Genomic DNA, 15,060 nt, shown 5'->3' on the forward strand with positions numbered 1-15,060 from the left:
ACCAAGGATCCATCAAGCCCAGTATTTTGTTTCTTAACAGAGGCCAATCCAGGTCACAAAGACCTAGCAGTTTCTCAGGTAGTAAATAGATTCCATAAAAACATGAGAACATAAGAACATGCCATACTGGGTCAGTCCAAGGGCCCATCAAGCCCAGCATCCTGTTTCCAACAGTGGCCAATCCAGGTTATGAGTACCTGTCAAGTACCCAAACATCAAGAAGATCCCATGTTACTAATGCCAGTAATAGCAGTGGCTATTCCCTAAGTCATTTTGATTAATAGCAGTTAATGGACTTCTTCTCCAAAAACGTATCCAAACCTTTTTCCTAGTGTGTAGACAGATGGACTCGGGACCAGTAAGTTTATGATCTCCTGCCAGCTGAAGTCACAGTATATATAAACCTGCAGTGACCCCGGCCTGCCAGTATTCTCCGACTCCAGCAGATGGTGGACGTGCATCTCCCTATGAGGATTGCTTTTAGCTTTTTGAAAGGAGAAATTTGAAATTCTAAATTCAGGAAAAGAAAGCCCTGCTCTCCTGCGATGATACCCAGAAAGGTCCCTCCCCCAGTTGAGAATTCCTGAGGTGATTTCTGTGGTCCCTCAGAGGTGTCCCTTGGTCCAGTAGCTGGGTTTTCCGGCATGGACTTAGCTGCTAGTTCAGCTGAAAGGCAGCAGGTGCAGGAGGCCGAGTGAGGCAATGACAGCAGATGCCCTCTCCTGCCGCAGCTGGAGACCATCTCTATATTCAGCCAATAAGAGTTGAGGTCAGGTAAGGTTTAAAAAAAAAAAGTTATCTTTGAATTAGAGACCAAGCGGTTTCAGGACTTCCTCCAGTCTCCATGCTTGGTGTGTCGTATTGACGGTAGTTTTCGCTCCCATTGGGTTGAGGAACTGGACAGCCTGGCCCTGCCCTTAGGCAGGGCCAGGCTTTTTCTTTTCTTGCTCACGATGTAGTAGCCAGCAGCAGCAGCATTTTTCATGCGCTCCTGTGCATGCTCTGCTGCCCTCTACAGGCCATCTGTGTGCGCAGTGCGCTCAGTTTCTGGGCACGCTTTTTACGCACACAAATTTTACACTGTTCACATGCTTAGCTTGGCGCACAAGTTGTGCGTGCACCTTCCTGCACTTTCTTCTAGGTGCTTATTTTTTGTGCGCATTTCCCTTTTGAGCGTGAGCCATTCAAACGCATGTTTACCGCCGAATGGCGCCAGTAAGCAAGAAGCCTAAGAGTATTCCTATTTGTGTTGCCCATTATATTAGGGCTTCTCAGCCTGCCCTGGCTTCTAACCTGAGTCAGTGCTGCTGAGACGCTCAGGGAGAGTTGTCCTCCTCAGATTTTGCTAAGCCTGGTTCCTCCCAGTCTGATGATGGGTTGGTCACGACCTTGATTGGGGGGACGCCAGACCTTGGTTCTCTCTGCAGGCGAGGGCAGTTCTGTGGAACCTGCTCCAGTTCCTTCTGGGCTTGGTATGGACCCAGCTGCTTTTTCTTGGGTGGAATATTTTTCAAGGCTTACAAGCTTTTCTTCAGGCGCAGTCCTCCGCTTCCCTCATTCCTGTCCGGTCGGACCTTCAGCCGGTGGCTCCTCCCTATTCCAGTCCTATGCTTAAGCGCTGGAGCTTGCCTCGGCTCCCTGTGGGGGTTCCCGACAGGAATCCAGATGGCATTGATGATCCTGATTCCCTGGAAGATGGGAAAATTCCTTCAGGGCTGGAACCGTATCGAACTATGTTGCGGTTATTTCATAGAGATGAACTGCCGGTCTTGGTTTCCTAGACTTTGAAACAGCTGGATGTTCCTGGTTTGGATGCCCTGTTAGAGCCAAGGAAGAATCCCATTTTGGTTTCCTTACATAAAGCCTCTTGTTTTTCCCCTGTGATGGATGCCATTCAGGAATTGATTGATCTGGAATGGGACTCCCCAGAGGCAAATTTTAAATGGTGTTGGACATTGAAAGGCCTGTACTCCCTGGATCCAGCTGTGAGAGAGCGTTTGCATTTTAGCAAAGTGAATGCACTAGTATGTGCCGTCTCTAAGCAGATGACTATGCCCCTTGAGGGAGGAGCGGCCTTGAAGGATGTACATGATAGAAGGACTGAGGCCATCCTTAAGCAAGACTTTGAGGTGGTGGCGCAATCTTGTCTGCTTCTCTCTCAGGAGGTTGTTGAGTCTGCAGGGAATTCCAGAGCAGTTATGGAGCCTGCTGCCACCTTTTTAGCAGATGCAGGCTGTGATTTGGTCCATACCTCGGCCAGAGGAGTGGCTTCGGTGATAGTGGCCAGGCGTCAACTCTGGTTGCGAAATTGGTCAGCTGTCACAGTCTCCAAAGCTAATCTTTCCAAGATGCCCTTTAAAGACTCACTCTTGTTTGGGAGCGAGTTGGAGAAACTGGCCAGTAGGTGGGGCGAGTCTCCGGTTCCTCTGTTGCCAGAGGATAAGAAGCAGTTACAGAGCCCCTTTGGTATGAGAGGTCATCTCCGGGGTTCCAGGTGGTTTTGTCCCTACAGAAGGTCGACCTTTCAGCAGACTCGGCCTTTTGGTAGATCTCCGTCCTTTGGTTCCCAACAGCCCAAGAGAGGAGCGGGCTAGGTGGCAGATCTTCTCGAGCTTCCCAATGAAAGTTTGCCGACCTACCTTCCGGAACAAGAGATAGGGGGATGACTCTCTCTCTTTTATCTGAGTGGATTCTGGAGTGATACGAGAATGATATGCACTGGAATTTCACAGTATTCCTTGGGACGTGTTCATGGTGTCCCCTTGCCACTCCCCGCAGAAGAGGCAAGCATTGGAGTTCACGTTTCAAAGGCTCCTCAGGCTGAGGGCTGTGGTTCCAGTGCCCACGTCTCAAGAAATTATGGGGCTGTATTCCATTTATTTTGTTGTGCCCAAGAAGGAGGGCGTCTTTTGTCCCATCCTGGATCTCAAGAGGGTCAAACATCATTTGAAGATGACTCATTTTCACATAGAAACCTTATGCTCTGTGATAAAGGCGGTGCAGTCGGGAGAATTTCTGATCTCCTTGGATCTGTCAGAGGCTTACCTTCATATTCCCATCCAATTGGAACACCAAATCTTTCTACGCTTTGCGGTGTTGGGGCGCCATTATCAATTTCAGGCGCTGCCCTTTGGTCTAGCCACTGCTCCCAGAACATTTTCCAAGGTTATGGTGGCGGCCTTGTGAAAATAAGAGATCCTGGTGCACCGGGCTGATTTGAGCCATGTCCAAGAAGAGAGCCACCTGGGTGGTGAACCTGACAAAGAGCAATCTTCAGCCATCCCAGTCATTGGAGTATCTGGGGGTCGTGTTCAACATGGGGCAGGACAGAGTTTTTTTCTACTGGAATTTTGGGTCCAGAAATTGATGTCTCAAGTGCGTCAGTTGTTGAACACCATATGCCCGACAGTGTGATCCTACCTACAGGTGCTCAGCTTGATGGCGGCTACCCTGGAAGTGGTGCTGTGGACAAGGGCGCATATGCTTCCTCTTCAGCACTCTCTGCTGTTTCATTGGAACCCGCAGTCTCAGGACTATGCAGTTCAGCTCAATTTGCCAATGGAAATCCGATCCCACCTCCAGTGGTGGTTTCAGGAGGATCTTCTGAGAAAGGGAGTTCCCTTGTCCTTTCTGATCTGGTTGATACTCATGACAGATGCAAGTCTCCACATTGGGGGGCTCACTGTCTAGTTAATGGCCCAAGGGCATTGGAATGCCGAAGAGTCCTGCTGGAACATCAATTTCCTGGTAGCCCAGGCAGTACGGCTGGCATGCTTGCAGTTCAGCCAAAGGCTGCGGGATCAAGCGGTTTGCATGATGTCGGGCAATGCGACAAGAGTGGCCTATATTAATCACTAAGGAGGAATCAAGAGCCAGCAAGAAATAGACAGCTTATGGAATGGGTGGAAGGTCATCTGTAGATGATCTCGGCCTCTCACATTGCAGGAAAAGACAACATAAGAGTAGACTTTCTCAGCAGGGAGAGTCTGGACCCAGGAGAGTGGGTGTTGTCAGCCGAAGCATTTCAGCTGATTATGGATCACTGGGGCCTTCTATTCCTAGACCTGCTGGCGACTTCTCGTAATGCGAAGGTTCCTCAGATCTACAGTTGCATGAGAGATCTGTGGTCCCAGGGAAAAGATGCTCTTGTACAGATCTGACTGGAAGACAGATTGCTTTATGCCTTTCCTCCATGGCCCTTGCTGGGCAGGATAATTCGCAAGATCAAAGGCCACAGGGGGCGAGTTCTCCTGGTGGCACCAGACTGGCCCAGGCATCCGTGGTATGCAGATTTGCGAAGACTCCTGGTGGAGACCCCCCTTCACCTTCTGCCGCACATGAATCTGTTATAGCAGGGACTGGTTCTTCACGAGGATCCGACTTGGTTCTGTCTTACAGTTTGGCCCTTGAGAGGGCTCACCTGTTAAAGCTTGGTTATTCCTCTGTGGTGATTGCCACTTTACTCTGCACTTGCAAGTTCTCCACGTCCTTGGCTTATGTGCGGGTTTGGAGAATTTTTGAGGCCTGGTGTGAGGAACGGTGTATTCTTCTTCGTTCAGCTAAGATCCCACTCATTCTGGATTTTTTGCAGGATGGGTTGAATAAAAGATTGGCCCTTAATTCCCTAAAGATGCAAGTTGCAGCTCTTGCCTGTTTCAGAGGCCTGGTGAATAGTGTTTCTATGTTGTCTCTTCCTGATGGGGCCCGTTTTTTGAAGGGAGTGAAGCATCTTAGGCCCCCCTTGAGGTTACTGGTTCCATTGTAGAGTCTTAAATTGGTGCTGGATTTTTTGGTGGACCATACATTCCAACCACTACATAGCCTTTCCTTACGGTTGTTAACTTTGAAGACTGTGTTCCTGGTGGCTATATGTTCAGCGCGTCGAATTTCTGAGCTGCAGGTCTTGTCTTGCTGGGAGCCGTTCGTTCAGGTGACACAAGAGGTGTAACAGCTGCATACTGTTCCATCCTTTTTGCTCAAGGTGGTCTCAGACTTTCATTTGAATCAGTCCATCTCCTTGCCATCTCTGGATAAGGTCAGGAATGTGAAGGAGTTTCGCCTTTTGTACTCCTTGGATGTCAAGTGACTTGTCGTGCAGTATCGGGAGGTTTCTGAACCTTTTTGAAAGACAGATCACCTGTTTGTTCTCCATGACAGGAGTAAGCAGGGTACTCCGGCTTCGCGGGCTAACATAGCTCGCCGGATTAAGGCGGTAGTCATGGCCGTGTATGTGGATGCTGAAAAGCCATTGCTTACTCAGGTTAGGGCTCACTCCACTAGGGCTCAGTCAGTGTCATGGGCAGAGATTAGTTTGTTGTATCCCTTTGATTTCTGACAAGTTGCGACATGGTCCTCCTTACACACTTTTTCCAGGTTTTATCCTCTGGATATGCAGCCTTTGCACGTGCGTGTTGACTGGACCGCAGGCAGCCTTCCACCCTGTTGGGGAGTAGCTTTGGTGTATCCCACTGGTCCTGAGTCCATCTATCTACACGCTAGGAAATGGAGAAATGACTTACCTGATAATTTTGTTTTCCTTAGTGTAGACAGATGGACTCAGCTTCCCGCCTTTGGTTGGCACATGTGTGTGTCAATAGTCCTCCTGTGAGGCTCTGGGTCCCAAGGGATTACTGGTAAGTGTTCATCCATTCCCTAGCTTGGGATACCTAGAATCTTACTTGAGTTCAGTGTTTATGGTTGGTTGAGTACAGTTCAGGTTACCTGTTTTATCATGCTTTTAATCAAGTTTTTTGCTAGTCTATCCACAGTTGCTTTTGCAGGCTGGGATCACTACAGGATTATATATACGGTGACGTCAGCTTGCTCCGTCTCCATCTGCTGGCAGGGGAGCATAAACCCACTGGTCCTGAGTCCATCTGTCTACATTAAGAAAAACAAAATTATCAGTTAAGTAATTTCTCCAATTTAAAACCAGTAGCACTAACTGCACTAACCACAAACTCTGGCAACAAATTGTGCATTGAGTGAAAAAGAATATTTTCTGATTTGTTTTAAATGTGCTAGTTTCTAACTTCATGGAATGCTCCCTTGTCCTTCTATTATCTGAAAGAGTAAATAACCAATTCATATTACCTGTTCTAGACCTCTCATGATTTTATAGACCTCTGTCATATCCCCCCTCAGCCGTCTCTTTTCCAGGCTGAACAGCCCTAACCTCTTTAGCCTTTCCTCATAGGAGAGCCATTCCATACCCTTTATCATTTTGGTCGCCGTTCTCCAGTGCAACTATATCTTTTTTGAGATTCGACGACCAGAATTGTACGCACCATGGAGCGATTTAGATGCATTATGACACTTTCCGTTATAGTTACCATTCCCTTCCTAATAATTCCTAACATTTTGTTTCCTTTTTTTGACTGCCGCAGCACACTGAGTCAACGATTTCAATGTATTATCCACTATGACACTTAGATCTTTTTCCTGGGTAGTAGTTCCTAATATTGAACTTAACATTGTGTAACTACAGCGTGGGTTATTTTTCCCAATATACATCACCTTGCACTTGTCTACATTAAATTTCATTTGCCATTTGGATGCCCAGTCTTCCAGTCTCGCAAGGTCCTCCTGCAGTTTATCACAATACGCTTGTGATTTAACTCCTCTGAATAATTTTGTATCATCTACAGATTTGGTTACCTCCCTCGTCGTATTCCTTTCCAGATCATTTATAAATATATTAAAAAGCACCGGTCCAAGTACAGATCCCTGAGGCACTCCACTGTTTACCCTTTTCCACTGAAAAAATTGACCATTTAATCCTACTCTCTGTTTCCTGTCTTTTAACCAGTTTGTAATCCTCGAAAAGACATCGCTTCCTATCCCATGACTTTTTAGTTTTCTTAGAAGCCTCTCATGAGGGAATTGTTAAATGCCTTTTGAAAATCCAAATACAGAACATCTTCTTGTTCACCTTTGTCCACATGTTTATAAACCCCTTCAAAAGAATGAAGCAGATTTGTGAGGCAAGTATAGTTTCCCAGATTACCCCTGGGGCCCTTTTTTGCTCCATTTGTTTCCTAATAATTCCTAACATTCTGTTTGCTTTTTTGACTGCTGCTGAATACTGAGCCTAGGAATTCAATGTATTGTCCACCATGATGCCTAGATCCTTTTCCTGGGTAGTGACTCCTAATATATGTACAGCTGTTAACTGCCATGATCTATTGGAGGGGTGGTAAAAAAATAATGTAAATAAATAACATTGTGTAACTACAATGTGTGTTACATTTCCCCATGTGCATCACTTTGCACTTGCCCTTATTAAATTTTATCTGCTACTGTATTTGGATGCTTAGTCTTCCAATTTCGCAAGTTTCTCCTGCAATTTGTCACAATCCGCTTGTGATTTAACAACTTGGAATAATTTTGCGTCATGTACAAATTTGATCACCTCACTCGTTGTTCCCTTTTCTAGATCATTTATAAATACATTATAAAGCACCATTCCCAGTACAGATCCCTGGGGCACTCTAATATTTAACCTCCTCCATTAATAAAATTGACCATTCAGTCCTACTCTCTGTTTCCTATCTTTTAACCAGTTCGCTATCCAAAATTTATTTATTTATTTATTTAAAAACATTTCTATACTGTCTTTCACAAATAAAATTTGACCAAGACAGTTCACAAAATTGAAATATAAAAAACAGGATAAAAGAAAAATAAATATCTAATTAAATAAACAACTACGCAAACACAAAAAATTAAAAATTAAAAATATATAATATAAACAAAAGTAGAGTAATAGATAGGAAAAAAAGTACAATGATTACTTATAAGCCCTACTTCTTTAAAATAACTATACTAAATTTTACAAAAACAAGTAAAAGTCAGAAAATTAGAGTAAATCTAAAATATCCTAAAGATTTTCACATGGTTAACCACAGCAAAAACATCCCTGAGTTTTTAGAAATATAGAAGCATGATGGAAGAAAAAGACCATGTGCCTATCTATTCTGCCCATCCACACCAACTATTCATCTGTACAATCCCTATCACTCCCTTAGAGAACCTCTGTGTTTATCCCATGCTTTCTTTAGTTCAGATACTGTCCTTGGCTCCACCACCTCCACTGGGAGGCTATTCCATGCATCCTGTACCCTTTCTATAAAGAAATATTTCCTTAGATTACTTCTTCCCATGATTCCTTTCTACTGAAAGAAGCTTGCCTCTTCTGTTTGGAAACCTTGAAGGTATTTAAATGTTTCTGTAATGTCTCCCTTATCCCCTTTTCCTCTAGGATGTGCGAAGAGAGAATTTGAAATGAAGTTGGCTATAGAGGCAAAAACTCATAATAAAAACTTTTTAAAATATATCCAAAGCAAGAAACCTGTGAGGGAGTCGGTTGGACCATTAGATGACCGAGGGGTTAAAGGGGCTTTTAGGGAAGATAAGGCCATTGCAGAAAGACTAAATTAATTCTTTGCTTCCATGTTTACTAATGAGGATGTTGGGGAGATACAAGTTCCGGAGATGGTTTTCATAGGTGATGAGTCAGACGAACTGAACAAAATCACTGTGAACCTGGAAGATGTAGTAGGCCAGACTGACAAACTAAAGAGTAGCAAATCACCTGGACCAGATGGTATGCATCCTAGGGTACTGAAGGAACTCAAAAATGAAATTTCTGATCTATTAGTTAGAATTTGTAATTTGGAACACAGTCAACATGGATTTACCCAAGGGAAGTTTTGCCTAACAAATTTGCTTCATTTTTTTGAAGGGGTTAATAAACATGTGGATAAAGGTGAACAGGTAAATGTATTGTATTTGGATTTTCAGAAGGCATTTGACAAAGTCCTTCATGAGAGGCTTCTATGAAAACTAAAAAGTCATGGGATAGGAGGCGATGTCCTTTCGTGGATTACAAACTGGTTAAAAGACAGGAAACAGAGAGTAGGATTAAATGGTCAATTTTCTCAGTGGAAAAGGGTAAACAGTGGAGTGCCTCGGATCTGTACGTGGACTGGTGCTTTTCAATATATATATAAATGATCTGGAAAGGAATACAACGAGTGAGGTTATCAAATTTGCGGATGATACAAAATTATTCAGAGTAGTTAGATCACAAGCGGACAGTGATACATTATAGGAGGACCTTGCAAGACTGGAAGATTGGGCATCGAAATGGCAGATGAAATTTAATGTGGACAAGTATAAGGTGATGCATATAGGGAAAAATAACCCTTGCTGTAGTTACACGATCTTAGGTTCCATACTAGGAGCTACCACCCAGGAAAAAGATCCTAGGCATCATAGTGGATAATACTTTAAAATTGTCTGCTCAGTGTGCTGCAGCAGTCAAAAAAGCAAACAGAATGTTAGGAATTATTAGGAAGGGAATGGTTAATAAAACGGAAAATGTATAATGCCTCTATATCGCTCCATGGTGAGACCGCACCTTGAATACTGTGTACAATTCTGGTCGCCGCATCTCAAAAAAGATATAGTTGCAATGGAGAAGGGCAACCAAAATGATAAAGGAGATGGAACAGCTCCCCTATGAGGAAAGGCTGAAGAGGTTAGGGCTGTTCAGCTTGGAGAAGAGACGGCTGAGGGGGGATATGATAGAGGTCTTTAAGATCATGAGAGGTTTTGAAGGCGTAGATGTGACTCGGTTATTTACACTTTCGAATAATAGAAGGACTAGGGGGCATTCCATGAAGTTAGCAAGTAGCACATTTAAGACTAATCGGAGAAAATTCTTTTTCACTCAACATACAATAAAGCTCTGGAATTTGTTGCCAGAGGATGTGGTTAATGCAGTTAGTGTAGCTGGGTTCAAAAAAGGTTTGGATAAGTTCTTGGAGGAGAAGTCCATTAATGGCTATTAATCAAGTTTACTTAGGGAATAGCCACTGCTATTAATTGCATCAGTAGCTTGGGATCTTCTTAGTGTTTAGGTGATTGCCAGGTTCTTGTGGCCTGGTTTGGCCTCTGTTGGAAACAGGATGCTGGGCTTGATGGACCCTTGGTCTGACCCAGCATGGCAATTTCTTATGTTCTTAAGCTTAGATCTTTAAAATTGCCCTATATATAGTATTTTAGAATGAAGAATTCTGACCATTATAATAGCCACCTTCTGGACCCACTCCATCCTTTTCAAGAGGTGATCTCCAGAATTGCACACAGCATTCCAAATGAGGTCTCCCCAGGGACCTATACAGGGACAATTTCACTCTCCCTATGCACCCAAGCATCTTTCTGAATTTTGCCCTTGCCTTATCCGCTTCTTTGGCCACCTTAAGATCATCAGATATGATCAACCCCAGATCCTGCTGTTCTTTTTGCATAGAAGAATTCCCTCATTCTGTACCGCTCCCTTGGGTTTTTGCAGCCCAAGTGCATGAATCTGCATTTCTTTAGCATTAAATCTTAGATGCCAGACTCAAGACCATTCCTCAAGCTTCGCTAGGTCTTTCCTCATTTTTTCCATACCTTTCTGGCTGTCTGCCCTGTTGCTTATTTTGGTATCATCTGCAAAATGACAAACCTTTCCCGACAATTCTTCTACAATCTAATTTCCAAAACCGTTGAAAAGATCCGGTCCAAGGACTGATCCCTGTGGCGCACCACTAGTAACAATCCCTGTCCTTAGAGTAAATTCCATTTACTGCTATCCTTTGTCACCTCCCACTCAACCAGTTTCTAACCCACTCAGTCATCTTAGAGTCCCCACAAAGGGCGCTCAATTTATTTGTAAGTCCGACTATGGAAAGCCATGTCAAAGGCCTTACTAAAATCCAAGTACACTACATCTAGTGCTCTGCCCTGATCCAGCTGTTAGGTCACTCAGTGAAAGAAATTGACGAGATTCTTCTGACAAGACCTACCTGTGGTAAAGCCATTTTTCAGCAGTCCCTCATCAGGGACTTTTTCCAACACCTTCTGAAAATCCAGATACACTATATTCATCGGCTCACCATTATCCACATGTTTATTAACCCCTTAAAATATTGTAGCATATTGGTGAGGCAGAACTTCCCTTGGATAAATCCATGCTGGCGATATCTCATTAAACCGTTATCTTATTTATATGTTCTGTAATTTTGTTCTTTAGAATAGTTTCTACGATTATTTTCCTGGCGCTGATGTCAGACTAACCAGTCTGTAGTTTGCCTGTAGTTTGCCTTTAGTTTATCCCGTTTGGACCACTGTAATTCTTTATTTATTAGAAGTTAAAACTGATTCAAAATAATGTGGCATGTATTGTATCAGGCAGCAAATTCTGAGAACCAGATTAGCCCAATAATTTTTAGAGCTTCACTGGCAAATGAAAGTTAAAATTGTGGTTCTAACTTTTAAAATAGGAAAAGGTAAGGCTGCTTTTTATTTGAAGAATTGTCTATTTATCGCCCTTCTCGAGCTTTCAGATCAGCTAACAGGGGCCATCTCTGTGCACTCACACTAGATAAAGTGAAGTGGAATAGATCCGCAGTAGAGTATTTCTGAGTGTAGCTGTCATGTTATGGGGTCTGTTACCATTGGAAGTCTGCCTTGAGTTGAACTGCTTCTTTCAGGAAATTTGCCAAGGCCTCTAGTTTTATTTATTTTATTTTTTTCCCAAGTTTTTACTTGAAGTATTAGAAATATTTGGACTGTTTGTAGATTTGTCTTATAGTTATTTACAGTTTTATGGTTAGCCTGTTTTTTTGGATAGGATTCTTACTGTTAACTATAAGTAGAAAGTAGAGCGCTTAGTTAATTTGTATTAGGGAATCCCTTTGCTATGTTTTATGTGAGGGGGAGTTCTTTTTGATGTTGTTTGAAACATCTGGGTTTTCTATGCCATGGTATTTTTTTTTTGTATGGGTTTTTTTTTATGATGTTTTGCCTTGAGTGATGACTTTATTCTGACATTTTGAGTATTTTAGTGTTGTGTTTGCTGTAGTGATTTTACGCTGATTTTGTTTTTAGCACATTGACTGCTGTAGAATTGAAGTACATGTAATCTACATGGTGAAGGCAATTGCTTCAACTTTTATATTATCTCTTATTTTATTCTGCTACACTTATATTGTGTTCTGTCATGGTTTATGTTCTCCACTGTGAATGATATTTTTGGGAAATTGGAATATAAAAACTGTTAAATGAACAATATCCTGTTACTGTTAACATAATAACATTACTATAATTATTTGGATTAGTGATATCCCCATGGTTATAGATCAGTATAATTAACCTCTTGATTATGTCTTGGGGAAATGGCCAGAAAGTAGAGTCAGGTTAAATAATTGTATACTATTGTTTATCATTGTGTTTTTTGTAAATTGCTTGAGATTTGTTGTAAGCAATCAATCAATGTAATAATTATAATAATTGTCTATCTTCTAATGGCACCAGAATACACAGGAGATAATGAGAGAATATACATTGGGGTAGATTTTCTAAATCTACGCGCGCGTGTACTTTTGTTCGTGCACAAGGCGCGTAGCCGCACATATCTTATAAAATCCGGGGTCGCGTGCGCAAGGGGGTGCACATTTGTGCAACTTGTGCGCGCCAAGCCCTGCGCTGCCCATTCCCTCCGAGGCCGCTCCGAAATTGGAGCGGCCTTGGAGGGAACTTTCCTTCTACCCCCCCCCCCCCCGCACCTTCCCCTCCCTTCCCCTACCTAACCCACCCCCCCGGCCCTATCTAACCCTTCCCCCTACCTTTGTTGGCAAAGTTACGCTGGTTGGAGGCTGGCGTAACTCCCGCTGCCGAGCCATCACCTGACCCGGGGGCTGGTCCGGAGGCCTCGACCACGCCCCCGGGCCGGCAACACGCCCCCCGGAACGCCCCGAAAATCGCGCCGCCCACCCGCGTAACCCTTTTAAAATCCGGCCGAGTGTGTACTAATGAGACAGAGTTAATGTCAAGTGAGAAATGCAGGTGATGCAGCAGGGTGGGAGTGAGGTGTCCTGGTAGTGATGTCTGAAGCCTGGTTGTCTGTCATATATGCAGCTCTGGCTAGTCTTATCCATTCAGCTCATGGATGAGAACCGAAACTCACCAGTGCCATGACACAGCAGCAGTGGAGGATACCCAGGACACTTGAAGAAGCCTGCGGTCTCTGGGGTGGAGTGAGACTCAGCCATCATGCAGTGGTGACCCTTGCTGGCTCGAGTGTCCTTGTGCCTGTTTCCGGAGAGTCCTGCGATCCAGGCCTCTCAGCTGGAGGATTGTCAATTGTGATGGCTGGACAGGCTGGAAGAGAGAAAATCCCCAGGCAGCTGCCAACGACGGTTCCTGATATCCAGTTAGGGCAAGTTTTGACTTGAGCCAAAACCCAAAGGACAGGAGAAAGCTGCTGGGACCAAAATCTCCGTCAAACCTGACTGTTTATCAATTTGTCACTAAAAAGGCTGCCGATGTATTGTGCACTGATTGACTGAAGCATAATGAACAGAGGTGTAACGGAGACATTGTTTAATTTACAACTTCATTTGCATAACAAGAATCTGTTTATTGCTTTCTGCTTTGTAGCTGACTGTTTTGAAGACATGAAAAGGCAGATGGCAGGATGGATTATTTTTCCTGATGAAGCTGCTATGACAATGCTCGGGTCCAGGCGAAGTACTCTTATTCTTATGTCTTTCTTTGGGTTCTCGAGGCAAGAAGTTATGCCAAACTTGGTATTTACATTGTAATCCCTCTGCTGCACTCACGTATAACAGAGATTCACTTTAAACGAGAGGCTGTTGCCATAGAGATTATGGAGGAATCGGTATTTGCCTCACAGCAGAGTGCTGATCTGAAGAAGATATCAGGAAGAGGCCTGGTTGGCCACAAGCACTGTGCTCTCTGATACTTGTTCAGGTTTTAAGCTGGGTCAGCAGGTCACATGATGGTGACATGGTACAATCATGCCTAAGGCCCAATGGTACTGTATCCTCTCACTGTTGGGTGCTTCTTTCCCGCCTCTCCCCATCGGCCTGACCTTGGATGGATAGGATACACCCTCACTATTGGGCATCCTTCCCTCCTCCCAACCTTTGATCGATGCTGGATGCCCTTGCTGCTGGGTGCCTCATCCTCCACAATTTGGATGGATGTTGAACGCCCTCTCTGACCTTGGATGGATCTTTCGTATTTCTGGGCGTCTTCTACCATCGCTCCCCAGTCCTCGGATGGATTTGGTATGCCTTCACTGCTCAGGAGAGGAGCCAGAGGGAAGTTAGGATCGGAGCAGTTTGTTCATTTTTGCATGTCAGGAATTCTGCAAAATAGAGGTCAAAGTGCCTAGAGTTGCTAGCAATGTCCAGTTTTAAAACATGTGCCCAGCTTATTGTCTGCAGAGTCATGCACAGCCATTTCTGGACATCTGCTTGGAGTGGAATTTCTGCATCGTAGAGCTTAGTAGGGACACAGTGCATTTGTAGTATCAAACTAATTCAAATATGTCTGGGATACTATTGTTTTATTTTATTATGTGGTTTGGACATCTGTGCAATATAAGGTCATGTTTGTGTTTAATTGAATACCTATGAAAAGTTAAAAGGTTAATTCCTTGTGCAGTAGTACCCAAATGTTGTAATTGCTTCTAGTCATTTGTTAAATAATTTCCAGTTCCTTCTAGACAAGCTGAGTAGAGAAACCAAAAGACAAGTGTAGCAGAAGCCCCAGAGGATGAAGGGGGGACGTATAGAGTGGGAGTGGGAGCAGGGACAATGGAGATCCTACGTTCGATATAACCAGAAGACAGAATCCATGCACAGTGGGAAAATGCTCTTGGCTAGAAGGACTCTGTCTCGGCATAAGCATCGCTTGCTCATGGCATACGCAGTGCTGCTATGGAGTGTATTTACATTCACAGAATGCATCAATGAATCTTTCCAAAGCTGACCTTGTTTCATTTAAGAGCATATATTCCTGGGGGCGGTCTGATTACTCGGATAGAAAGTGCCGTGCACTGTAGTGCAGAAGGTCCCCGGTTCGATTCCCTGGTCACGTCTTCCACATTCTAGGTCAGCCAAGGCTGGGGATGCAAGAGAGCCAGCATTCACAGTCCCCCGGCGGGGCAAGAAGTCATGGTCCTTGTTTAAGGGTGACACCTAG

The 15,060-nt window shown here is 44.0% G+C and overlaps 1 protein-coding gene across 3 annotated transcripts in view; it reads left to right on the forward strand.

Moving 5' to 3' along the window:
* The window catches only part of SUMF1 (sulfatase modifying factor 1), a 70,629-nt gene that overhangs the window by 22,241 nt on the left and 33,328 nt on the right, over positions 1-15,060 (forward strand). The window lies entirely within an intron of this gene.

Source organism: Rhinatrema bivittatum, chromosome 4, assembly GCF_901001135.1.
Source record: "Rhinatrema bivittatum chromosome 4, aRhiBiv1.1, whole genome shotgun sequence".
Lineage (NCBI taxonomy): Eukaryota > Metazoa > Chordata > Amphibia > Gymnophiona > Rhinatrematidae > Rhinatrema > Rhinatrema bivittatum.